Source organism: Balaenoptera borealis (genome assembly GCF_965194805.1).
Source record: "Balaenoptera borealis genome assembly, chromosome: 6".
Taxonomy (NCBI): Eukaryota; Metazoa; Chordata; class Mammalia; order Artiodactyla; family Balaenopteridae; genus Balaenoptera; species Balaenoptera borealis.
Window position 1 is genome coordinate 94,004,485 of NC_138863.1, and position 27,217 is coordinate 94,031,701.

Genomic DNA, 27,217 nt, shown 5'->3' on the forward strand with positions numbered 1-27,217 from the left:
CGAAAGCAGAACAGGGCCTGAAGCAATCCTGCGCTTTTGCGGCCAGCTCCCAAAAAAGCGAGTTGAAAAATGGAGGTCAGGGGCACTGCAATTCACAAACCTGCAGAGTTATAAATGATAACTCTCGTCCACAAACATATTGAGGGAAGGCAACGAAGAGGATTTGAAAGCAAGGCAGAATTGCAGGAAACAGATTTCAGGAGGTAGATTCGAATCGCCTTTAAAGCACAGGAAAAGCGGCAAAACCTCGACAATGATGCCCTTGGCCAAAAAGGGCGTATGCGTTTTTTCCTGAATATATTCAGGAAAAAACGCATACGCCCTTTTTGGCCAACCAAGCAACCTGGAAAGGCAAATCAGCGCTACAAAGAAGTCTCGCTTCCCATCGGTCAAAACGGCCGTGCTGAATAAAGTGTCAAAACCAGAAATGCAGGACAGGCCATGGAGAAACGGGAGCCTTGCTACGCTGATGGGCGGGATGTAAATTGCCAACAGCCACTCTGGAGAAGTGTACGGTGTGAACTGAAACATCTAAAAAACTCAGCTTAGAGAGCATAGGGCACTTCCACTCATGGGCGCATGAATTGGAAAAATTAAAAATCAGAAAGACACAAACACCCCAAAGTTTAGGGCTGCCCTGTTGACAAGAACCTCCACTTCGTTACACCTTAAATATCCAAGGAAAGAGAAAAATGGATAAAGAAGTTGTGGTCCTTATGTACAATGGAATATCACGCAGCCATGAAATCAACGTCATAAGGCTAGTAGCAGCATGATGAGTGGAGTTAGGTATGACGATTCTAAGTGAAATAAGTCTCACAGAAAAAGACACTTATTATAAGATATCACTTATAGAGGGAATGTAAAAACCGCTACAGTTGAACTGAATTACAAAACAGAACAGAGTCACACGTTTAGAAAACACACTATGGCTGCTTAACAGGAAAGGTGAGGTGGGGTGATGCATAAAACAAGGGTTTCAAATTAGCTCAGATACCGTTCCATAAACCCAATATGTAATAGACAAGACCTACTCCTTGCTCAGTGAACTGGACTCAACACCCCCTATTCACCGCCCAAGAATATATCTGACTAGTAAGAATGTTAAAACCTATGTATTGATATCTCTCTGTAAGTGAGTCAAGTGGGTGTAAAGCGGCATAAACTCAGCAGTGAAAAGCAGCTAAACCCCATTATAAAAATCAATTACTTTTAAAAACCCGTGAAACAAAAACAGTGAAAGAGAGAGCAATTCTTACAAAATTCGTTCAGGGGCTGTGATGCCACCTGGATTGACCATATCTAGACCTACAGCTGATTGAGACATAAGGGTGGACACTCTTGGGGCTGAGAGGATTGGTGTGTTTGGGTGAGCAAACGCAGACCCTTTAAAGTAATACTGCATGGTACCCATTCTATGGATCCCAAATCTCCAGGTTCAATGGAATCTTCCTACAGAGAAAAAAATGCTTGGGAAACCCGGTAGATAGTATACAGTGTGATCGAGAAAGGTTTCTGAAACGCACCTCATTCCTCATCTCCTGGTGCTCGGGTTCGCCATTCCAGCCGCTTTACTAACAATCTCCCCACTTGGAGAATCAGCACCTTTAACCTCCTGTTTCGTACAGGTTGCAAATTGTCCTGAGGATGAATGGGAAGAGGGGGAACCCATGAGAGGCTAGCTCTAGGTGTTGGGACAGGTATAGGTCACTCTAATTTCCCATCAGGAAGAAGAATTAACCACAGGCTCAGCCTGCCCCACGGAACCAGAATAGGGCCTTAAGCAATTCTGCGGTTTTGTGGCCAGCTTCCAAAAAAGCGAGTTGAAAAATGTAGCTCAGGAGCACTGCAATTCACAATCCTGTAGAGTTATAAATGCTAACTCAAGTCCAAAAATATATTGAAGGAAGGCAACGAATAGGATTTGAAATCAAGGCAGAATTGCAGGAAATTTATATAGTTTATATGTTAAGTGTTTATATACATTTAACATACATTAGCCTATTTAGGTTAGCCCCATAATCCTAATTTTTCCATCCTTCCACCTTTCATTTTGGTTAACCTTTAGTTTGTTTTATAAGTCTGTGAGTGTCTTTTTCTGTGGAAGTATGTTCATTGGTAGCAATCTTAGGATAACTTGTGTAAATGATATCATAGGATATTTGTCATTCTCTTTTGACTTACTTTACTTAATATGATTATTTCTAGGCTCATTTGTAGTCCTGAAAACGGCACTCTTCATTTTTTTACCGAGGCTACTATTCCATTCTGTACATATACCACTTCTTCTTTGTCAATTCATCTGTTTATGGACCTTTTTTTTGCTTCCATGTCTTGGCTATTTCAATATTGCTGCAGTGCACATTTGCCTGCCTCTGTCTTTCTGATTCCGGTGGTCTTAGATTATAGGCCCAAAAGGTGCCCTGCTACATCATCTGGTAGCTCAATTTTTACCTTTTAAAGCAGCTCCATTCAGTTTTTGTTAGTGCTGTTACCACTTTACATCCCACCAGCTGCTAGAAGGTACAAAGTTCTCTAAAACCCCTTCAGCATTTATAGTTTGTAGACGTTTTGCTGATGGTCCTTTGACTGGTGTGAGCTGAAACCTTTTTGGAGTTTGGATTTGCATGTGGCTAATAATTCCTTATACTAAGCTTTAGGCATGTCCTTTTTTTCTTTTCCTCTTTTTTTTAAAGAGTGAGTACAAATCCTCTCTTCATATTGACTTCTTGAAAAATTTGTCATGTGTTGAATTTTCTTGCCTATTCCCTACCCCAGGGCATTTTTTGAGGGGAGGTGTCATTCACAGCCCTACAGTCCTTGCGACTGTTAAGCAACCATTAGCACTGGGTTGAAAGCTGCTGTTGTGAGAAACAGCCACAAGGCGGCAGCATTATTACGTTCTCAACCCTTGTTACTAGGGCAACAGAGTCTTCCTGGAGGTAGTGTTCCGAGGTTGTATATTAGAGAGGAATGTGCGGAGACAAGCCCCCAGATTTCAGGGGGTAGATACGAATCGCCTTTAGAGCACATGAAAAGTGGCAAAACGTCGACAATGATGCACTTGGCCAAAAAGGGCGTATGCGTTTTTTCCTGAATATATTCAGGAAAAACCGCATACGCCCTTTTTGGCCAACCAAGCAAGACGGAAAGGCAAATCAGCACTACAAATAAGTCTCACTTCCCATCCGTCCAAAGACCATGCAAAAAAGTGTAAAAACCAGAAGTGCAGGACAGGTCAGGTAGAAAAGGGAGCCTTGTTAGGCTGATGGGCGGGATGTAAATTGCCAATGGCCACTCTGGAGAAGTGCATGGTGTTTCCTAAAACATCTAAAAAACACAGCTAGAGAGCATAGGGCACTTCCACTCATGGGCATATAAATTGGGAAAACTAAAAATCAGCAAGACACAGGCACCCCAAAGTTTAGGCCTGCTCTGTTTACAAGAACCTCCACTTCATTACAACTTAAATATGCCAGGATAGAGAAAAATGGATAAAGAAGTGTGGTACTTATGTACAATGGAATATCACTCAGCCATGAAATCAACGTCATACGGCTACTAGCAGCATGATGAGTGGATTTAGGTACGATGTTTCTAAGTGAAATAAGTCACACAGAAAAAGACACTTATCATAAGATATCACTTATAGAGGGAAAGTAAAAATCGCTACACATGACCTGATTACAAAACAGAACAGAGTCACACATTTAGAAAACACTGGATGGCTGCTTAACTGGAAAGGTGAGGTGCGGTGAGGCATAAAACAAGGGTTTGAAATTAGCACACATACCGTTCCATAAACCAAATATGTAACAGACAACACCTACCCCTTGCTCAGTGAACTGGACTCAACGCCCCCTATTCACCGCACAAGAGTATATCTGACTACTAAGAATCTTAAAACCTATGTATTGATATCTCTCTGTAAATGAATCAAGTGGGTGTAAAGCGGCATAAACACAGCAGTGAAAATCAGCTAAACCCCATTATAAAAATAGACTACAAAAAACAACCCCAACAAAGACAGTGAAAGAGAGAGAAATTCGTACAAAGTTCGATCAGGGGCAGTGAAGCAACCTGGATCGACCATATCTAGACCCACAGCTGGATTAGATATAAGGCTGGACACTCTTGGGGCTGAGAGGATTGGTGAGGTTGGGTGAGCAAATGCCTACCCTTTAAAGTAATAGTGCGTGATACCCATTCTATGGGTCCCAAATCTCCAGGTTAAAGGGAATCTTCTTACAGAGAAAAAATGCATGGGAAACCCAGTGGATGGTATACAGTGTGATCGGGAAAGGTTTCTGAAACGCACCTCATTCCTCATCTCCTGGTGCTCGGGTTCGCCACTCCAGCCGCATTACTAACAATCTCCCCACTTGGAGAATCAGCACCTTTAACCTCCTGTTTTGTACAGGTTGCAATTTGTCCTGAGGATGAATGGGAAGAGGGGGAACCAATGAGAGGGTAGCTCTAGGTGTTGGGATAGGCACAGGTCACTCTATTTTCCCATCAGGAAGAAGAATTAACCACAGACTCAGCCTACCCCCGGGAACCAGAATAGGGCCTGAAGCAATCCTGCGCTTTGGCGGCCAGCTCCCAAAACAGCGAGTTGAAAAATGGAGCTCAGGGGCACTGCAATTCACAGATTTGCAGAGTTATAAATGATAACTCTCGTCCACAAATATATTGAGGGAAGGCAACGAAGAGGATTTGAAAGCAAGGCAGAATTGCAGGAAACAGATTTCAGGAGGTAGATTCGAATCACCTTTAAAGCACAGGAAAAGCGGCAAAACCTCGACAATGATGCCCTTGGCCAAAATGGGCGTATGCGTTTTTTGCGGAATATATTGAGGAAAAAACGCATACGCCCTTTTTGGCCAACCAAGCAACCTGGAAAGGCAAATCAGCGCTACAAAGAAGTCTCGCTTCCCATCGGTCAAAACGGCCATGCTGAATAAAGTGTCAAAACCAGAAATGCAGGACAGGCCATGGAGAAACGGGAGCCTTGCTACGCTGATGGGCGGGATGTAAATTGCCAACAGCCACTCTGGAGAAGTGTACACTGTGTCCTGAAACGTCTAAAAAACTCAGCTTAGAGAGCATAGGGCACTTCCACTCATGGGCGTATAAACTGGGAAAACTAAAAATCAGCAAGACACAGGCACCCCAAAGTTTAGGGCTGCTCTGTTGGCAAGAACCTCCACTTCGTTGCACCTTAAATATCCCAGGAAAGAGAAAAATGGATAAAGAAGTTGTGGTCCTTCTGTACAATGGATTATCACTCAGCCATGAAATCAACGTCATAAGGCTAGTAGCAGCATGATGAGTGGATTTAGATACGACGATTCTAAGTGAAATAAGTCACACAGAAGAAGACACTTATCATAAGATATCACTTATAGAGGGAATGTAAAAACCGCTACACTTGAACTGAATTACAAAACAGAACAGAGTCACACGTTTAGAAAACACACTATGGCTGCTTAACGGGAAAGGTGATGTGGGGTGATGCATAAAACAAGGGTTTCAAATTATCTCAGATACCGTTCCATAAACCCAATATGTAATAGACAAGACCTACTCCTTGCTCCGTGAACTGGACTAAACACCCCCTATTCACCGCCCAAGAATATATCTGACTAGTAAGAATCTTAAAACCTATGTATTGATATCTCTCTGTAAGTGAGTCAAGTGGGTGTAAAGCGGCATAAACACACCAGTGAAAAGCAGCTAAACCCCATTATAAAAATCAATTACTTTTAAAAACCCGTGAAACAAAGACAGTGAAAGAGAGAGCAATTCTTACAAAATTCGTTCAGGGGCTGTGATGCCACCTGGATTGACCATATCTAGACCCACAGCTATTTGAGACATGGGGGTGGACACTCTTGGGGCTGAGAGGTTTGGTGAGGTTGGGTGAGCAAACGCAGACCCTTTAAAGTAATACTGCGTGGTACCCATCCCATGGGTCCCAAATCTCCAGGTTCAAGGGCATCTTCCTACATCGAAAACATGCATGAGAAACCCAGAAGATGGTACACCGTGTGATCGGGAAAGGTTTCTAAAACGCACCTCATTTCTCATCTCCTTGTGCTCGGGTTCGCCATTCCAGCCGCTTTACCAGCAATCTCCCTCCTTGGAGAATCAGCACCTTTAACCTCCTGTTCTGTACAGGTTGCAATTTGTCCTGAGGATGAACGGGAAGAGGGGGAACCAGTGAGAGACTAGCTCTAGGTGTTGGGACAAGCACAGGTCACACTATTTTCCCATCAGGAAGAAGAATTAACCACAGGCTCAGCCTGCCGCCCGGAAGCAGAACAGGGCCTGAAGCAATCCCGCGCTTTTGCGGCCAGCTCCCAAAAAAGCGAGTTGAAAAATGGAGGTCAGGGGCACTGCAATTCACAAACCTGCAGAGTTATACGTGATAACTCTCGTCCACAAACATATTGAGGGAAGGCAACGAAGAGGATTTGAAAGCAAGGCAGAATTGGAGGAAAGAGATTTCAGGAGGTAGATTCGAATCGCCTTTAAAGCACAGGAAAAGCGGCAAAACCTCGACAATGATGCCCTTGGCCAAAAAGGGCGTATGCGTTTTTTCCTGAATATATTCAGGAAAAAAGGCATACGCCCTTTTTGGCCAACCAAGCAACCTGGAAAGGCAAATCAGCGCTACAAAGAAGTCGCGCTTCCCATCGGTCAAAACGGCCGTGCTGAATAAAGTGTCAAAACCAGAAATGCAGGACAGGCCATGGAGAAACGGGAGCCTTGCTACGCTGATGGGCGGGATGTAAATTGCCAACAGCCACTCTGGAGAAGTGTACACTGTGTCCTGAAACATCTAAAAAACTCAGCTTAGAGAGCATAGGGCACTTCCACTCATGGGCGTATAAACTGGGAAAATGAAAAATCAGCAAGACACAGGCACCCCAAAGTTTAGGGCTGCTCTGTTGGCAAGAACCTCCACTTCGTTGCACCTTAAATATCCCAGGAAAGAGAAAAATGGATAAAGAAGTTGTGGTCCTTCTGTACAATGGATTATCACTCAGCCATGAAATCAACGTCATAAGGCTAGTAGCAGCATGATGAGTGGATTTAGATACGACGATTCTAAGTGAAATAAGTCACACAGAAGAAGACACTTATCATAAGATATCACTTATAGAGGGAATGTAAAAACCGCTACACTTGAACTGAATTACAAAACAGAACAGAGTCACACGTTTAGAAAACACACTATGGCTGCTTAACGGGAAAGGTGATGTGGGGTGATGCATAAAACAAGGGTTTCAAATTATCTCAGATCCCGTTCCATAAACCCAATATGTAATAGACAAGACCTACTCCTTGCTCAGTGAACTGGACTGAACACACCCTATTCACCGCCCAAGAATATATCTGACTAGTAAGAATGTTAAAACCTATGTATTGATATCTCTCTGTAAGTGAGTCAAGTGGGTGTAAAGCGGCATAAACACACCAGTGAAAAGCAGCTAAACCCCATTATAAAAATCAATTACTTTTAAAAACCCGTGAAACAAAGACAGTGAAAGAGAGAGCAATTCTTACAAAATTCGTTCAGGGGCTGTGATGCCACCTGGATTGACCATATCTAGACCCACAACTATTTGAGACATGGGGTTGGACACTCTTGGGGCTGAGAGGTTTGGTGAGGTTGGGTGAGCAAACGCAGACCCTTTAAAGTAATACTGCGTGGTACCCATCCCATGGGTCTCAAATCTCCAGGTTCAAGGGCATCTTCCTACATCGAAAACATGCATGAGAAACCCAGAAGATGGTACACCATGTGATCGGGAAATGTTTCTAAAACGCACCTCATTTCTCATCTCCTTGTGCTCGGGTTCGCCATTCCAGCCGCTTTACCAGCAATCTCCCTCTTTGGAGAATCAGCACCTTTAACCTCCTGTTCCGTACAGGTTGCAATTTGTCCTGGGGATTAACGGGAAGACGGGGAACCAGTGAGAGACTAGCTCTAGGTGTTGGGACAAGCACATGTCACTCTATTTTCCCATCAGGAAGAAGAATTAACCACAGGCTCAGCCTGCCGCCCGGAAGCAGAACAGGGCCTGAAGCAATCCTGCGCTTTTGCGGCCAGCTCCCAAAAAAGCGAGTTGAAAAATGGAGGTCAGGGGCACTGCAATTCACAAACCTGCAGAGTTATAAATGATAACTCTCGTCCACAAACATATTGAGGGAAGGCAACGAAGAGGATTTGAAAGCAAGGCAGAATTGCAGGAAACAGATTTCAGGAGGTAGATTCGAATCGCCTTTAAAGCACAGGAAAAGCGGCAAAACCTCGACCATGATGCCCTTGGCCAAAAAGGGCGTATGCGTTTTTTCCTGAATATATTCAGGAAAAAACGCATACGCCCTTTTTGGCCAACCAAGCAACCTGGAAAGGCAAATCAGCGCTACAAAGAAGTCTCGCTTCCCATCGGTCAAAACGGCCGTGCTGAATAAAGTGTCAAAACCAGAAATGCAGGACAGGCCATGGAGAAACGGGAGCCTTGCTACGCTGATGGGCGGGATGTAAATTGCCAACAGCCACTCTGGAGAAGTGTACGGTGTGTCCTGAAACATCTAAAAAACTCAGCTTAGAGAGCATAGGGCACTTCCACTCATGGGCGCATGAATTGGAGAAATTAAAAATCAGAAAGACACAAACACCCCAAAGTTTAGGGCTGCCCTGTTGACAAGAACCTCCACTTCTTTACACCTTAAATATCCAAGGAAAGAGAAAAATGGATAAAGAAGTTGTGGTCCTTATGTACAATGGAATATCACGCAGCCATGAAATCAACGTCATAAGGCTAGTAGCAGCATGATGAGTGGAGTTAGGTATGACGATTCTAAGTGAAATAAGTCACACAGAAAAAGACACTTATCATAAGATATCACTTATAGAGGGAATGTAAAAACCGCTACACTTGAACTGAATTACAAAACAGAACAGAGTCACACGTTTAGAAAACACACTATGGCTGCTTAACAGGAAAGGTGAGGTGGGGTGATGCATAAAACAAGGGTTTCAAATTAGCTCAGATACCGTTCCATAAACCCAATATGTAATAGACAAGACCTACTCCTTGCTCAGTGAACTGGACTCAACACCCCCTATTCACCGCCCAAGAATATATCTGACTAGTAAGAATGTTAAAACCTATGTATTGATATCTCTCTGTAAGTGAGTCAAGTGGGTGTAAAGCGGCATAAACACAGCAGTGAAAAGCAGCTAAACCCCATTATAAAAATCAATTACTTTTAAAAACCCGTGAAACAAAAACAGTGAAAGAGAGAGCAATTCTTACAAAATTCGTTCAGGGGCTGTGATGCCACCTGGATTGACCATATCTAGACCTACAGCTGATTGAGACATAAGGGTGGACACTCTTGGGGCTGAGAGGATTGGTGTGTTTGGGTGAGCAAACGCAGACCCTTTAAAGTAATACTGCATGGTACCCATTCTATGGATCCCAAATCTCCAGGTTCAATGGAATCTTCCTACAGAGAAAAAAATGCTTGGGAAACCCGGTAGATAGTATACAGTGTGATCGAGAAAGGTTTCTGAAACGCACCTCATTCCTCATCTCCTGGTGCTCGGGTTCGCCATTCCAGCCGCTTTACTAACAATCTCCCCACTTGGAGAATCAGCACCTTTAACCTCCTGTTTCGTACAGGTTGCAAATTGTCCTGAGGATGAATGGGAAGAGGGGGAACCCATGAGAGGCTAGCTCTAGGTGTTGGGACAGGTATAGGTCACTCTAATTTCCCATCAGGAAGAAGAATTAACCACAGGCTCAGCCTGCCCCACGGAACCAGAATAGGGCCTTAAGCAATTCTGCGGTTTTGTGGCCAGCTTCCAAAAAAGCGAGTTGAAAAATGTAGCTCAGGAGCACTGCAATTCACAATCCTGTAGAGTTATAAATGCTAACTCAAGTCCAAAAATATATTGAAGGAAGGCAACGAATAGGATTTGAAATCAAGGCAGAATTGCAGGAAATTTATATAGTTTATATGTTAAGTGTTTATATACATTTAACATACATTAGCCTATTTAGGTTAGCCCCATAATCCTAATTTTTCCATCCTTCCACCTTTCATTTTGGTTAACCTTTAGTTTGTTTTATAAGTCTGTGAGTGTCTTTTTCTGTGGAAGTATGTTCATTGGTAGCAATCTTAGGATAACTTGTGTAAATGATATCATAGGATATTTGTCATTCTCTTTTGACTTACTTTACTTAATATGATTATTTCTAGGCTCATTTGTAGTCCTGAAAACGGCACTCTTCATTTTTTTACCGAGGCTACTATTCCATTCTGTACATATACCACTTCTTCTTTGTCAATTCATCTGTTTATGGACCTTTTTTTTGCTTCCATGTCTTGGCTATTTCAATATTGCTGCAGTGCACATTTGCCTGCCTCTGTCTTTCTGATTCCGGTGGTCTTAGATTATAGGCCCAAAAGGTGCCCTGCTACATCATCTGGTAGCTCAATTTTTACCTTTTAAAGCAGCTCCATTCAGTTTTTGTTAGTGCTGTTACCACTTTACATCCCACCAGCTGCTAGAAGGTACAAAGTTCTCTAAAACCCCTTCAGCATTTATAGTTTGTAGACGTTTTGCTGATGGTCCTTTGACTGGTGTGAGCTGAAACCTTTTTGGAGTTTGGATTTGCATGTGGCTAATAATTCCTTATACTAAGCTTTAGGCATGTCCTTTTTTTCTTTTCCTCTTTTTTTTAAAGAGTGAGTACAAATCCTCTCTTCATATTGACTTCTTGAAAAATTTGTCATGTGTTGAATTTTCTTGCCTATTCCCTACCCCAGGGCATTTTTTGAGGGGAGGTGTCATTCACAGCCCTACAGTCCTTGCGACTGTTAAGCAACCATTAGCACTGGGTTGAAAGCTGCTGTTGTGAGAAACAGCCACAAGGCGGCAGCATTATTACGTTCTCAACCCTTGTTACTAGGGCAACAGAGTCTTCCTGGAGGTAGTGTTCCGAGGTTGTATATTAGAGAGGAATGTGCGGAGACAAGCCCCCAGATTTCAGGGGGTAGATACGAATCGCCTTTAGAGCACATGAAAAGTGGCAAAACGTCGACAATGATGCACTTGGCCAAAAAGGGCGTATGCGTTTTTTCCTGAATATATTCAGGAAAAACCGCATACGCCCTTTTTGGCCAACCAAGCAAGACGGAAAGGCAAATCAGCACTACAAATAAGTCTCACTTCCCATCCGTCCAAAGACCATGCAAAAAAGTGTAAAAACCAGAAGTGCAGGACAGGTCAGGTAGAAAAGGGAGCCTTGTTAGGCTGATGGGCGGGATGTAAATTGCCAATGGCCACTCTGGAGAAGTGCATGGTGTTTCCTAAAACATCTAAAAAACACAGCTAGAGAGCATAGGGCACTTCCACTCATGGGCATATAAATTGGGAAAACTAAAAATCAGCAAGACACAGGCACCCCAAAGTTTAGGCCTGCTCTGTTTACAAGAACCTCCACTTCATTACAACTTAAATATGCCAGGATAGAGAAAAATGGATAAAGAAGTGTGGTACTTATGTACAATGGAATATCACTCAGCCATGAAATCAACGTCATACGGCTACTAGCAGCATGATGAGTGGATTTAGGTACGATGTTTCTAAGTGAAATAAGTCACACAGAAAAAGACACTTATCATAAGATATCACTTATAGAGGGAAAGTAAAAATCGCTACACATGACCTGATTACAAAACAGAACAGAGTCACACATTTAGAAAACACTGGATGGCTGCTTAACTGGAAAGGTGAGGTGCGGTGAGGCATAAAACAAGGGTTTGAAATTAGCACACATACCGTTCCATAAACCAAATATGTAACAGACAACACCTACCCCTTGCTCAGTGAACTGGACTCAACGCCCCCTATTCACCGCACAAGAGTATATCTGACTACTAAGAATCTTAAAACCTATGTATTGATATCTCTCTGTAAATGAATCAAGTGGGTGTAAAGCGGCATAAACACAGCAGTGAAAATCAGCTAAACCCCATTATAAAAATAGACTACAAAAAACAACCCCAACAAAGACAGTGAAAGAGAGAGAAATTCGTACAAAGTTCGATCAGGGGCAGTGAAGCAACCTGGATCGACCATATCTAGACCCACAGCTGGATTAGATATAAGGCTGGACACTCTTGGGGCTGAGAGGATTGGTGAGGTTGGGTGAGCAAATGCCTACCCTTTAAAGTAATAGTGCGTGATACCCATTCTATGGGTCCCAAATCTCCAGGTTAAAGGGAATCTTCTTACAGAGAAAAAATGCATGGGAAACCCAGTGGATGGTATACAGTGTGATCGGGAAAGGTTTCTGAAACGCACCTCATTCCTCATCTCCTGGTGCTCGGGTTCGCCACTCCAGCCGCATTACTAACAATCTCCCCACTTGGAGAATCAGCACCTTTAACCTCCTGTTTCGTACAGGTTGCAATTTGTCCTGAGGATGAATGGGAAGAGGGGGAACCAATGAGAGGGTAGTTCTAGGTGTTGGGATAGGCACAGGTCACTCTATTTTCCCATCAGGAAGAAGAATTAACCACAGACTCAGCCTGCCCCCGGGAACCAGAATAGGGCCTGAAGCAATCCTGCGCTTTGGCGGCCAGCTCCCAAAACAGCGAGTTGAAAAATGGAGCTCAGGGGCACTGCAATTCACAGATTTGCAGAGTTATAAATGATAACTCTCGTCCACAAATATATTGAGGGAAGGCAACGAAGAGGATTTGAAAGCAAGGCAGAATTGCAGGAAACAGATTTCAGGAGGTAGATTCGAATCGCCTTTAAAGCACAGGAAAAGCGGCAAAACCTCGACAATGATGCCCTTGGCCAAAATGGGCGTATGCGTTTTTTCCGGAATATATTGAGGAAAAAACGCATACGCCCTTTTTGGCCAACCAAGCAACCTGGAAAGGCAAATCAGCGCTACAAAGAAGTCTCGCTTCCCATCGGTCAAAAGGGCCATGCTGAATAAAGTGTCAAAACCAGAAATGCAGGACAGGCCATGGAGAAACGGGAGCCTTGCTACGCTGATGGGCGGGATGTAAATTGCCAACAGCCACTCTGGAGAAGTGTACACTGTGTCCTGAAACATCTAAAAAACTCAGCTTAGAGAGCATAGGGCACTTCCACTCATGGGCGTATAAACTGGGAAAATGAAAAATCAGCAAGACACAGGCACCCCAAAGTTTAGGGCTACTCTGTTGGCAAGAACCTCCACTTCGTTGCACCTTAAATATCCCAGGAAAGAGAAAAATGGATAAAGAAGTTGTGGTCCTTCTGTACAATGGATTATCACTCAGCCATGAAATCAACGTCATAAGGCTAGTAGCAGCATGATGAGTGGATTTAGATACGACGATTCTAAGTGAAATAAGTCACACAGAAGAAGACACTTATCATAAGATATCACTTATAGAGGGAATGTAAAAACCGCTACACTTGAACTGAATTACAAAACAGAACAGAGTCACACGTTTAGAAAACACACTATGGCTGCTTAACGGGAAAGGTGATGTGGGGTGATGCATAAAACAAGGGTTTCAAATTATCTCAGATCCCGTTCCATAAACCCAATATGTAATAGACAAGACATACTCCTTGCTCAGTGAACTGGACTAAACACCCCCTATTCACCGCCCAAGAATATATCTGACTAGTAAGAATCTTAAAACCTATGTATTGATATCTCTCTGTAAGTGAGTCAAGTGGGTGTAAAGCGGCATAAACACAGCAGTGAAAAGCAGCTAAACCCCATTATAAAAATCAATTACTTTTAAAAACCCGTGAAACAAAGACAGTGAAAGAGAGAGCAATTCTTACAAAATTCGTTCAGGGGCTGTGATGCCACCTGGATTGACCATATCTAGACCCACAGCTATTTGAGACATGGGGGTGGACACTCTTGGGGCTGAGAGGTTTGGTGAGGTTGGGTGAGCAAACGCAGACCCTTTAAAGTAATACTGCGTGGTACCCATCCCATGGGTCTCAAATCTCCAGGTTCAAGGGCATCTTCCTACATCGAAAACATGCATGAGAAACCCAGAAGATGGTACACCATGTGATCGGGAAATGTTTCTAAAACGCACCTCATTTCTCATTTCCTTGTGCTCGGGTTGGCCATTCCAGCCGCTTTACCAGCAATCTCCCTCCTTGGAGAATCAGCACCTTTAACCTCCTGTTCCGTACAGGTTGCAATTTGTCCTGAGGATTAACGGGAAGACAGGGAACCAGTGAGAGACTAGCTCTAGGTGTTGGGACAAGCACATGTCACTCTATTTTCCCATCAGGAAGAAGAATTAACCACAGGCTCAGCCTGCCGCCCGAAAGCAGAACAGGGCCTGAAGCAATCCTGCGCTTTTGCGGCCAGCTCCCAAAAAAGCGAGTTGAAAAATGGAGGTCAGGGGCACTGCAATTCACAAACCTGCAGAGTTATAAATGATAACTCTCGTCCACAAACATATTGAGGGAAGGCAACGAAGAGGATTTGAAAGCAAGGCAGAATTGCAGGAAACAGATTTCAGGAGGTAGATTCGAATCGCCTTTAAAGCACAGGAAAAGCGGCAAAACCTCGACAATGATGCCCTTGGCCAAAAAGGGCGTATGCGTTTTTTCCTGAATATATTCAGGAAAAAACGCATACGCCCTTTTTGGCCAACCAAGCAACCTGGAAAGGCAAATCAGCGCTACAAAGAAGTCTCGCTTCCCATCGGTCAAAACGGCCGTGCTGAATAAAGTGTCAAAACCAGAAATGCAGGACAGGCCATGGAGAAACGGGAGCCTTGCTACGCTGATGGGCGGGATGTAAATTGCCAACAGCCACTCTGGAGAAGTGTACGGTGTGAACTGAAACATCTAAAAAACTCAGCTTAGAGAGCATAGGGCACTTCCACTCATGGGCGCATGAATTGGAAAAATTAAAAATCAGAAAGACACAAACACCCCAAAGTTTAGGGCTGCCCTGTTGACAAGAACCTCCACTTCGTTACACCTTAAATATCCAAGGAAAGAGAAAAATGGATAAAGAAGTTGTGGTCCTTATGTACAATGGAATATCACGCAGCCATGAAATCAACGTCATAAGGCTAGTAGCAGCATGATGAGTGGAGTTAGGTATGACGATTCTAAGTGAAATAAGTCTCACAGAAAAAGACACTTATTATAAGATATCACTTATAGAGGGAATGTAAAAACCGCTACAGTTGAACTGAATTACAAAACAGAACAGAGTCACACGTTTAGAAAACACACTATGGCTGCTTAACAGGAAAGGTGAGGTGGGGTGATGCATAAAACAAGGGTTTCAAATTAGCTCAGATACCGTTCCATAAACCCAATATGTAATAGACAAGACCTACTCCTTGCTCAGTGAACTGGACTCAACACCCCCTATTCACCGCCCAAGAATATATCTGACTAGTAAGAATGTTAAAACCTATGTATTGATATCTCTCTGTAAGTGAGTCAAGTGGGTGTAAAGCGGCATAAACACAGCAGTGAAAAGCAGCTAAACCCCATTATAAAAATCAATTACTTTTAAAAACCCGTGAAACAAAAACAGTGAAAGAGAGAGCAATTCTTACAAAATTCGTTCAGGGGCTGTGATGCCACCTGGATTGACCATATCTAGACCTACAGCTGATTGAGACATAAGGGTGGACACTCTTGGGGCTGAGAGGATTGGTGTGTTTGGGTGAGCAAACGCAGACCCTTTAAAGTAATACTGCATGGTACCCATTCTATGGATCCCAAATCTCCAGGTTCAATGGAATCTTCCTACAGAGAAAAAAATGCTTGGGAAACCCGGTAGATAGTATACAGTGTGATCGAGAAAGGTTTCTGAAACGCACCTCATTCCTCATCTCCTGGTGCTCGGGTTCGCCATTCCAGCCGCTTTACTAACAATCTCCCCACTTGGAGAATCAGCACCTTTAACCTCCTGTTTCGTACAGGTTGCAAATTGTCCTGAGGATGAATGGGAAGAGGGGGAACCCATGAGAGGCTAGCTCTAGGTGTTGGGACAGGTATAGGTCACTCTAATTTCCCATCAGGAAGAAGAATTAACCACAGGCTCAGCCTGCCCCACGGAACCAGAATAGGGCCTTAAGCAATTCTGCGGTTTTGTGGCCAGCTTCCAAAAAAGCGAGTTGAAAAATGTAGCTCAGGAGCACTGCAATTCACAATCCTGTAGAGTTATAAATGCTAACTCAAGTCCAAAAATATATTGAAGGAAGGCAACGAATAGGATTTGAAATCAAGGCAGAATTGCAGGAAATTTATATAGTTTATATGTTAAGTGTTTATATACATTTAACATACATTAGCCTATTTAGGTTAGCCCCATAATCCTAATTTTTCCATCCTTCCACCTTTCATTTTGGTTAACCTTTAGTTTGTTTTATAAGTCTGTGAGTGTCTTTTTCTGTGGAAGTATGTTCATTGGTAGCAATCTTAGGATAACTTGTGTAAATGATATCATAGGATATTTGTCATTCTCTTTTGACTTACTTTACTTAATATGATTATTTCTAGGCTCATTTGTAGTCCTGAAAACGGCACTCTTCATTTTTTTACCGAGGCTACTATTCCATTCTGTACATATACCACTTCTTCTTTGTCAATTCATCTGTTTATGGACCTTTTTTTTGCTTCCATGTCTTGGCTATTTCAATATTGCTGCAGTGCACATTTGCCTGCCTCTGTCTTTCTGATTCCGGTGGTCTTAGATTATAGGCCCAAAAGGTGCCCTGCTACATCATCTGGTAGCTCAATTTTTACCTTTTAAAGCAGCTCCATTCAGTTTTTGTTAGTGCTGTTACCACTTTACATCCCACCAGCTGCTAGAAGGTACAAAGTTCTCTAAAACCCCTTCAGCATTTATAGTTTGTAGACGTTTTGCTGATGGTCCTTTGACTGGTGTGAGCTGAAACCTTTTTGGAGTTTGGATTTGCATGTGGCTAATAATTCCTTATACTAAGCTTTAGGCATGTCCTTTTTTTCTTTTCCTCTTTTTTTTAAAGAGTGAGTACAAATCCTCTCTTCATATTGACTTCTTGAAAAATTTGTCATGTGTTGAATTTTCTTGCCTATTCCCTACCCCAGGGCATTTTTTGAGGGGAGGTGTCATTCACAGCCCTACAGTCCTTGCGACTGTTAAGCAACCATTAGCACTGGGTTGAAAGCTGCTGTTGTGAGAAACAGCCACAAGGCGGCAGCATTATTACGTTCTCAACCCTTGTTACTAGGGCAACAGAGTCTTCCTGGAGGTAGTGTTCCGAGGTTGTATATTAGAGAGGAATGTGCGGAGACAAGCCCCCAGATTTCAGGGGGTAGATACGAATCGCCTTTAGAGCACATGAAAAGTGGCAAAACGTCGACAATGATGCACTTGGCCAAAAAGGGCGTATGCGTTTTTTCCTGAATATATTCAGGAAAAACCGCATACGCCCTTTTTGGCCAACCAAGCAAGACGGAAAGGCAAATCAGCACTACAAATAAGTCTCACTTCCCATCCGTCCAAAGACCATGCAAAAAAGTGTAAAAACCAGAAGTGCAGGACAGGTCAGGTAGAAAAGGGAGCCTTGTTAGGCTGATGGGCGGGATGTAAATTGCCAATGGCCACTCTGGAGAAGTGCATGGTGTTTCCTAAAACATCTAAAAAACACAGCTAGAGAGCATAGGGCACTTCCACTCATGGGCATATAAATTGGGAAAACTAAAAATCAGCAAGACACAGGCACCCCAAAGTTTAGGCCTGCTCTGTTTACAAGAACCTCCACTTCATTACAACTTAAATATGCCAGGATAGAGAAAAATGGATAAAGAAGTGTGGTACTTATGTACAATGGAATATCACTCAGCCATGAAATCAACGTCATACGGCTACTAGCAGCATGATGAGTGGATTTAGGTACGATGTTTCTAAGTGAAATAAGTCACACAGAAAAAGACACTTATCATAAGATATCACTTATAGAGGGAAAGTAAAAATCGCTACACATGACCTGATTACAAAACAGAACAGAGTCACACATTTAGAAAACACTGGATGGCTGCTTAACTGGAAAGGTGAGGTGCGGTGAGGCATAAAACAAGGGTTTGAAATTAGCACACATACCGTTCCATAAACCAAATATGTAACAGACAACACCTACCCCTTGCTCAGTGAACTGGACTCAACGCCCCCTATTCACCGCACAAGAGTATATCTGACTACTAAGAATCTTAAAACCTATGTATTGATATCTCTCTGTAAATGAATCAAGTGGGTGTAAAGCGGCATAAACACAGCAGTGAAAATCAGCTAAACCCCATTATAAAAATAGACTACAAAAAACAACCCCAACAAAGACAGTGAAAGAGAGAGAAATTCGTACAAAGTTCGATCAGGGGCAGTGAAGCAACCTGGATCGACCATATCTAGACCCACAGCTGGATTAGATATAAGGCTGGACACTCTTGGGGCTGAGAGGATTGGTGAGGTTGGGTGAGCAAATGCCTACCCTTTAAAGTAATAGTGCGTGATACCCATTCTATGGGTCCCAAATCTCCAGGTTAAAGGGAATCTTCTTACAGAGAAAAAATGCATGGGAAACCCAGTGGATGGTATACAGTGTGATCGGGAAAGGTTTCTGAAACGCACCTCATTCCTCATCTCCTGGTGCTCGGGTTCGCCACTCCAGCCGCATTACTAACAATCTCCCCACTTGGAGAATCAGCACCTTTAACCTCCTGTTTCGTACAGGTTGCAATTTGTCCTGAGGATGAATGGGAAGAGGGGGAACCAATGAGAGGGTAGCTCTAGGTGTTGGGATAGGCACAGGTCACTCTATTTTCCCATCAGGAAGAAGAATTAACCACAGACTCAGCCTACCCCCGGGAACCAGAATAGGGCCTGAAGCAATCCTGCGCTTTGGCGGCCAGCTCCCAAAACAGCGAGTTGAAAAATGGAGCTCAGGGGCACTGCAATTCACAGATTTGCAGAGTTATAAATGATAACTCTCGTCCACAAATATATTGAGGGAAGGCAACGAAGAGGATTTGAAAGCAAGGCAGAATTGCAGGAAACAGATTTCAGGAGGTAGATTCGAATCACCTTTAAAGCACAGGAAAAGCGGCAAAACCTCGACAATGATGCCCTTGGCCAAAATGGGCGTATGCGTTTTTTCCGGAATATATTGAGGAAAAAACGCATACGCCCTTTTTGGCCAACCAAGCAACCTGGAAAGGCAAATCAGCGCTACAAAGAAGTCTCGCTTCCCATCGGTCAAAACGGCCATGCTGAATAAAGTGTCAAAACCAGAAATGCAGGACAGGCCATGGAGAAACGGGAGCCTTGCTACGCTGATGGGCGGGATGTAAATTGCCAACAGCCACTCTGGAGAAGTGTACACTGTGTCCTGAAACGTCTAAAAAACTCAGCTTAGAGAGCATAGGGCACTTCCACTCATGGGCGTATAAACTGGGAAAATGAAAAATCAGCAAGACACAGGCACCCCAAAGTTTAGGGCTGCTCTGTTGGCAAGAACCTCCACTTCGTTGCACCTTAAATATCCCAGGAAAGAGAAAAATGGATAAAGAAGTTGTGGTCCTTCTGTACAATGGATTATCACTCAGCCATGAAATCAACGTCATAAGGCTAGTAGCAGCATGATGAGTGGATTTAGATACGACGATTCTAAGTGAAATAAGTCACACAGAAGAAGACACTTATCATAAGATATCACTTAGAGAGGGAATGTAAAAACCGCTACACTTGAACTGAATTACAAAACAGAACAGAGTCACACGTTTAGAAAACACACTATGGCTGCTTAACGGGAAAGGTGATGTGGGGTGATGCATAAAACAAGGGTTTCAAATTATCTCAGATACCGTTCCATAAACCCAATATGTAATAGACAAGACCTACTCCTTGCTCAGTGAACTGGACTAAACACCCCCTATTCACCGCCCAAGAATATATCTGACTAGTAAGAATCTTAAAACCTATGTATTGATATCTCTCTGTAAGTGAGTCAAGTGGGTGTAAAGCGGCATAAACACACCAGTGAAAAGCAGCTAAACCCCATTATAAAAATCAATTACTTTTAAAAACCCGTGAAACAAAGACAGTGAAAGAGAGAGCAATTCTTACAAAATTCGTTCAGGGGCTGTGATGCCACCTGGATTGACCATATCTAGACCCACAGCTATTTGAGACATGGGGGTGGACACTCTTGGGGCTGAGAGGTTTGGTGAGGTTGGGTGAGCAAACGCAGACCCTTTAAAGTAATACTGCGTGGTACCCATCCCATGGGTCCCAAATCTCCAGGTTCAAGGGCATCTTCCTACATCGAAAACATGCATGAGAAACCCAGAAGATGGTACACCGTGTGATCGGGAAAGGTTTCTAAAACGCACCTCATTTCTCATCTCCTTGTGCTCGGGTTCGCCATTCCAGCCGCTTTACCAGCAATCTCCCTCCTTGGAGAATCAGCACCTTTAACCTCCTGTTCTGTACAGGTTGCAATTTGTCCTGAGGATGAACGGGAAGAGGGGGAACCAGTGAGAGACTAGCTCTAGGTGTTGGGACAAGCACAGGTCACACTATTTTCCCATCAGGAAGAAGAATTAACCACAGGCTCAGCCTGCCGCCCGGAAGCAGAACAGGGCCTGAAGCAATCCCGCGCTTTTGCGGCCAGCTCCCAAAAAAGCGAGTTGAAAAATGGAGGTCAGGGGCACTGCAATTCACAAACCTGCAGAGTTATACGTGATAACTCTCGTCCACAAACATATTGAGGGAAGGCAACGAAGAGGATTTGAAAGCAAGGCAGAATTGGAGGAAAGAGATTTCAGGAGGTAGATTCGAATCGCCTTTAAAGCACAGGAAAAGCGGCAAAACCTCGACAATGATGCCCTTGGCCAAAAAGGGCGTATGCGTTTTTTCCTGAATATATTCAGGAAAAAACGCATACGCCCTTTTTGGCCAACCAAGCAACCTGGAAAGGCAAATCAGCGCTACAAAGAAGTCGCGCTTCCCATCGGTCAAAACGGCCGTGCTGAATAAAGTGTCAAAACCAGAAATGCAGGACAGGCCATGGAGAAACGGGAGCCTTGCTACGCTGATGGGCGGGATGTAAATTGCCAACAGCCACTCTGGAGAAGTGTACACTGTGTCCTGAAACATCTAAAAAACTCAGCTTAGAGAGCATAGGGCACTTCCACTCATGGGCGTATAAACTGGGAAAACTAAAAATCAGCAAGACACAGGCACCCCAAAGTTTAGGGCTGCTCTGTTGGCAAGAACCTCCACTTCATTGCACCTTAAATATCCCAGGAAAGAGAAAAATGGATAAAGAAGTTGTGGTCCTTCTGTACAATGGATTATCACTCAGCCATGAAATCAACGTCATAAGGCTAGTAGCAGCATGATGAGTGGATTTAGATACGACGATTCTAAGTGAAATAAGTCACACAGAAGAAGACACTTATCATAAGATATCACTTATAGAGGGAATGTAAAAACCGCTACACTTGAACTGAATTACAAAACAGAACAGAGTCACACGTTTAGAAAACACACTATGGCTGCTTAACGGGAAAGGTGATGTGGGGTGATGCATAAAACAAGGGTTTCAAATTATCTCAGATCCCGTTCCATAAACCCAATATGTAATAGACAAGACCTACTCCTTGCTCAGTGAACTGGACTGAACACACCCTATTCACCGCCCAAGAATATATCTGACTAGTAAGAATGTTAAAACCTATGTATTGATATCTCTCTGTAAGTGAGTCAAGTGGGTGTAAAGCGGCATAAACACACCAGTGAAAAGCAGCTAAACCCCATTATAAAAATCAATTACTTTTAAAAACCCGTGAAACAAAGACAGTGAAAGAGAGAGCAATTCTTACAAAATTCGTTCAGGGGCTGTGATGCCACCTGGATTGACCATATCTAGACCCACAACTATTTGAGACATGGGGTTGGACACTCTTGGGGCTGAGAGGTTTGGTGAGGTTGGGTGAGCAAACGCAGACCCTTTAAAGTAATACTGCGTGGTACCCATCCCATGGGTCTCAAATCTCCAGGTTCAAGGGCATCTTCCTACATCGAAAACATGCATGAGAAACCCAGAAGATGGTACACCATGTGATCGGGAAATGTTTCTAAAACGCACCTCATTTCTCATCTCCTTGTGCTCGGGTTCGCCATTCCAGCCGCTTTACCAGCAATCTCCCTCTTTGGAGAATCAGCACCTTTAACCTCCTGTTCCGTACAGGTTGCAATTTGTCCTGGGGATTAACGGGAAGACGGGGAACCAGTGAGAGACTAGCTCTAGGTGTTGGGACAAGCACATGTCACTCTATTTTCCCATCAGGAAGAAGAATTAACCACAGGCTCAGCCTGCCGCCCGGAAGCAGAACAGGGCCTGAAGCAATCCTGCGCTTTTGCGGCCAGCTCCCAAAAAAGCGAGTTGAAAAATGGAGGTCAGGGGCACTGCAATTCACAAACCTGCAGAGTTATAAATGATAACTCTCGTCCACAAACATATTGAGGGAAGGCAACGAAGAGGATTTGAAAGCAAGGCAGAATTGCAGGAAACAGATTTCAGGAGGTAGATTCGAATCGCCTTTAAAGCACAGGAAAAGCGGCAAAACCTCGACCATGATGCCCTTGGCCAAAAAGGGCGTATGCGTTTTTTCCTGAATATATTCAGGAAAAAACGCATACGCCCTTTTTGGCCAACCAAGCAACCTGGAAAGGCAAATCAGCGCTACAAAGAAGTCTCGCTTCCCATCGGTCAAAACGGCCGTGCTGAATAAAGTGTCAAAACCAGAAATGCAGGACAGGCCATGGAGAAACGGGAGCCTTGCTACGCTGATGGGCGGGATGTAAATTGCCAACAGCCACTCTGGAGAAGTGTACGGTGTGTCCTGAAACATCTAAAAAACTCAGCTTAGAGAGCATAGGGCACTTCCACTCATGGGCGCATGAATTGGAAAAATTAAAAATCAGAAAGACACAAACACCCCAAAGTTTAGGGCTGCCCTGTTGACAAGAACCTCCACTTCGTTACACCTTAAATATCCCAGGAAAGAGAAAAATGGATAAAGAAGTTGTGGTTCTTATGTACAATGGAATATCACGCAGCCATGAAATCAACGTCATAAGGCTAGTAGCAGCATGATGAGTGGAGTTAGGTATGACGATTCTAAGTGAAATAAGTCACACAGAAAAAGACACTTATCATAAGATATCACTTATAGAGGGAATGTAAAAACCGCTACACTTGAACTGAATTACAAAACAGAACAGAGTCACACGTTTAGAAAACACACTATGGCTGCTTAACAGGAAAGGTGAGGTGGGGTGATGCATAAAACAAGGGTTTCAAATTAGCTCAGATACCGTTCCATAAACCCAATATGTAATAGACAAGACCTACTCCTTGCTCAGTGAACTGGACTCAACACCCCCTATTCACCGCCCAAGAATATATCTGAATAGTAAAAATGTTAAAACCTATGTATTGATATCTCTCTGTAAGTGAGTCAAGTGGGTGTAAAGCGGCATAAACACAGCAGTGAAAAGCAGCTAAACCCCATTATAAAAATCAATTACTTTTAAAAACCCGTGAAACAAAAACAGTGAAAGAGAGAGCAATTCTTACAAAATTCGTTCAGGGGCTGTGATGCCACCTGGATTGACCATATCTAGACCCACAGCTATTTGAGACATGGGGGTGGACACTCTTGGGGCTGAGAGGTTTGGTGAGGTTGGGTGAGCAAACGCAGACCCTTTAAAGTAATACTGCGTGGTACCCATCCCATGGGTCTCAAATCTCCAGGTTCAAGGGCATCTTCCTACATCGAAAACATGCATGAGAAACCCAGAAGATGGTACACCATGTGATCGGGAAATATTTCTAAAACGCACCTCATTTCTCATCTCCTTGTGCTCGGGTTCGCCATTCCAGCCGCTTTACCAGCAATCTCCCTCCTTGGAGAATCAGCACCTTTAACCTCCTGTTCCGTACAGGTTGCAATTTGTCCTGAGGATTAACGGGAAGACGGGGAACCAGTGAGAGACTAGCTCTAGGTGTTGGGACAAGCACATGTCACTCTATTTTCCCATCAGGAAGAAGAATTAACCACAGGCTCAGCCTGCCGCCCGGAAGCAGAACAGGGCCTGAAGCAATCCTGCGCTTTTGCGGAGAGCTCCCAAAAAAGCAAGTTGAAAAATGGAGGTCAGGGGCACTGCAATTCACAAACCTGCAGAGTTATAAATGATAACTCTCGTCCACAAACATATTGAGGGAAGGCAACGAAGAGGATTTGAAAGCAAGGCAGAATTGCAGGAAACAGATTTCAGGAGGTAGATACGAATCGCCTTTAAAGCACAGGAAAAGCGGTAAAACCTCGACAATGATGCCCTTGGCCAAAAAGGGCGTATGCGTTTTTTCCTGAATATATTCAGGAAAAAACGCATACGCCCTTTTTGGCCAACCAAGCAACCTGGAAAGGCAAATCAGCGCTACAAAGAAGTCTCGCTTCCCATCAGTCAAAACGGCCGTGCTGAATAAAGTGTCAAAACCAGAAATGCAGGACAGGCCATGGAGAAACGGGAGCCTTGCTACGCTGATGGGCGGGATGTAAATTGCCAACAGCCACTCTGGAGAAGTGTACGGTGTGTCCTGAAACATCTAAAAAACTCAGCTTAGAGAGCATAGGGCACTTCCACTCATGGGCGCATGAATTGGAGAAATTAAAAATCAGAAAGACACAAACACCCCAAAGTTTAGGGCTGCCCTGTTGACAAGAACCTCCACTTCTTTACACCTTAAATATCCAAGGAAAGAGAAAAATGGATAAAGAAGTTGTGGTCCTTATGTACAATGGAATATCACGCAGCCATGAAATCAACGTCATAAGGCTAGTAGCAGCATGATGAGTGGAGTTAGGTATGACGATTCTAAGTGAAATAAGTCACACAGAAAAAGACACTTATCATAAGATATCACTTATAGAGGGAATGTAAAAACCGCTACACTTGAACTGAATTACAAAACAGAACAGAGTCACACGTTTAGAAAACACACTATGGCTGCTTAACAGGAAAGGTGAGGTGGGGTGATGCATAAAACAAGGGTTTCAAATTAGCTCAGATACCGTTCCATAAACCCAATATGTAATAGACAAGACCTACTCCTTGCTCAGTGAACTGGACTCAACACCCCCTATTCACCGCCCAAGAATATATCTGACTAGTAAGAATGTTAAAACCTATGTATTGATATCTCTCTGTAAGTGAGTCAAGTGGGTGTAAAGCGGCATAAACACAGCAGTGAAAAGCAGCTAAACCCCATTATAAAAATCAATTACTTTTAAAAACCCGTGAAACAAAAACAGTGAAAGAGAGAGCAATTCTTACAAAATTCGTTCAGGGGCTGTGATGCCACCTGGATTGACCATATCTAGACCTACAGCTGATTGAGACATAAGGGTGGACACTCTTGGGGCTGAGAGGATTGGTGTGTTTGGGTGAGCAAACGCAGACCCTTTAAAGTAATACTGCATGGTACCCATTCTATGGATCCCAAATCTCCAGGTTCAATGGAATCTTCCTACAGAGAAAAAAATGCTTGGGAAACCCGGTAGATAGTATACAGTGTGATCGAGAAAGGTTTCTGAAACGCACCTCATTCCTCATCTCCTGGTGCTCGGGTTCGCCATTCCAGCCGCTTTACTAACAATCTCCCCACTTGGAGAATCAGCACCTTTAACCTCCTGTTTCGTACAGGTTGCAAATTGTCCTGAGGATGAATGGGAAGAGGGGGAACCCATGAGAGGCTAGCTCTAGGTGTTGGGACAGGTATAGGTCACTCTAATTTCCCATCAGGAAGAAGAATTAACCACAGGCTCAGCCTGCCCCACGGAACCAGAATAGGGCCTTAAGCAATTCTGCGGTTTTGTGGCCAGCTTCCAAAAAAGCGAGTTGAAAAATGTAGCTCAGGAGCACTGCAATTCACAATCCTGTAGAGTTATAAATGCTAACTCAAGTCCAAAAATATATTGAAGGAAGGCAACGAATAGGATTTGAAATCAAGGCAGAATTGCAGGAAATTTATATAGTTTATATGTTAAGTGTTTATATACATTTAACATACATTAGCCTATTTAGGTTAGCCCCATAATCCTAATTTTTCCATCCTTCCACCTTTCATTTTGGTTAACCTTTAGTTTGTTTTATAAGTCTGTGAGTGTCTTTTTCTGTGGAAGTATGTTCATTGGTAGCAATCTTAGGATAACTTGTGTAAATGATATCATAGGATATTTGTCATTCTCTTTTGACTTACTTTACTTAATATGATTATTTCTAGGCTCATTTGTAGTCCTGAAAACGGCACTCTTCATTTTTTTACCGAGGCTACTATTCCATTCTGTACATATACCACTTCTTCTTTGTCAATTCATCTGTTTATGGACCTTTTTTTTGCTTCCATGTCTTGGCTATTTCAATATTGCTGCAGTGCACATTTGCCTGCCTCTGTCTTTCTGATTCCGGTGGTCTTAGATTATAGGCCCAAAAGGTGCCCTGCTACATCATCTGGTAGCTCAATTTTTACCTTTTAAAGCAGCTCCATTCAGTTTTTGTTAGTGCTGTTACCACTTTACATCCCACCAGCTGCTAGAAGGTACAAAGTTCTCTAAAACCCCTTCAGCATTTATAGTTTGTAGACGTTTTGCTGATGGTCCTTTGACTGGTGTGAGCTGAAACCTTTTTGGAGTTTGGATTTGCATGTGGCTAATAATTCCTTATACTAAGCTTTAGGCATGTCCTTTTTTTCTTTTCCTCTTTTTTTTAAAGAGTGAGTACAAATCCTCTCTTCATATTGACTTCTTGAAAAATTTGTCATGTGTTGAATTTTCTTGCCTATTCCCTACCCCAGGGCATTTTTTGAGGGGAGGTGTCATTCACAGCCCTACAGTCCTTGCGACTGTTAAGCAACCATTAGCACTGGGTTGAAAGCTGCTGTTGTGAGAAACAGCCACAAGGCGGCAGCATTATTACGTTCTCAACCCTTGTTACTAGGGCAACAGAGTCTTCCTGGAGGTAGTGTTCCGAGGTTGTATATTAGAGAGGAATGTGCGGAGACAAGCCCCCAGATT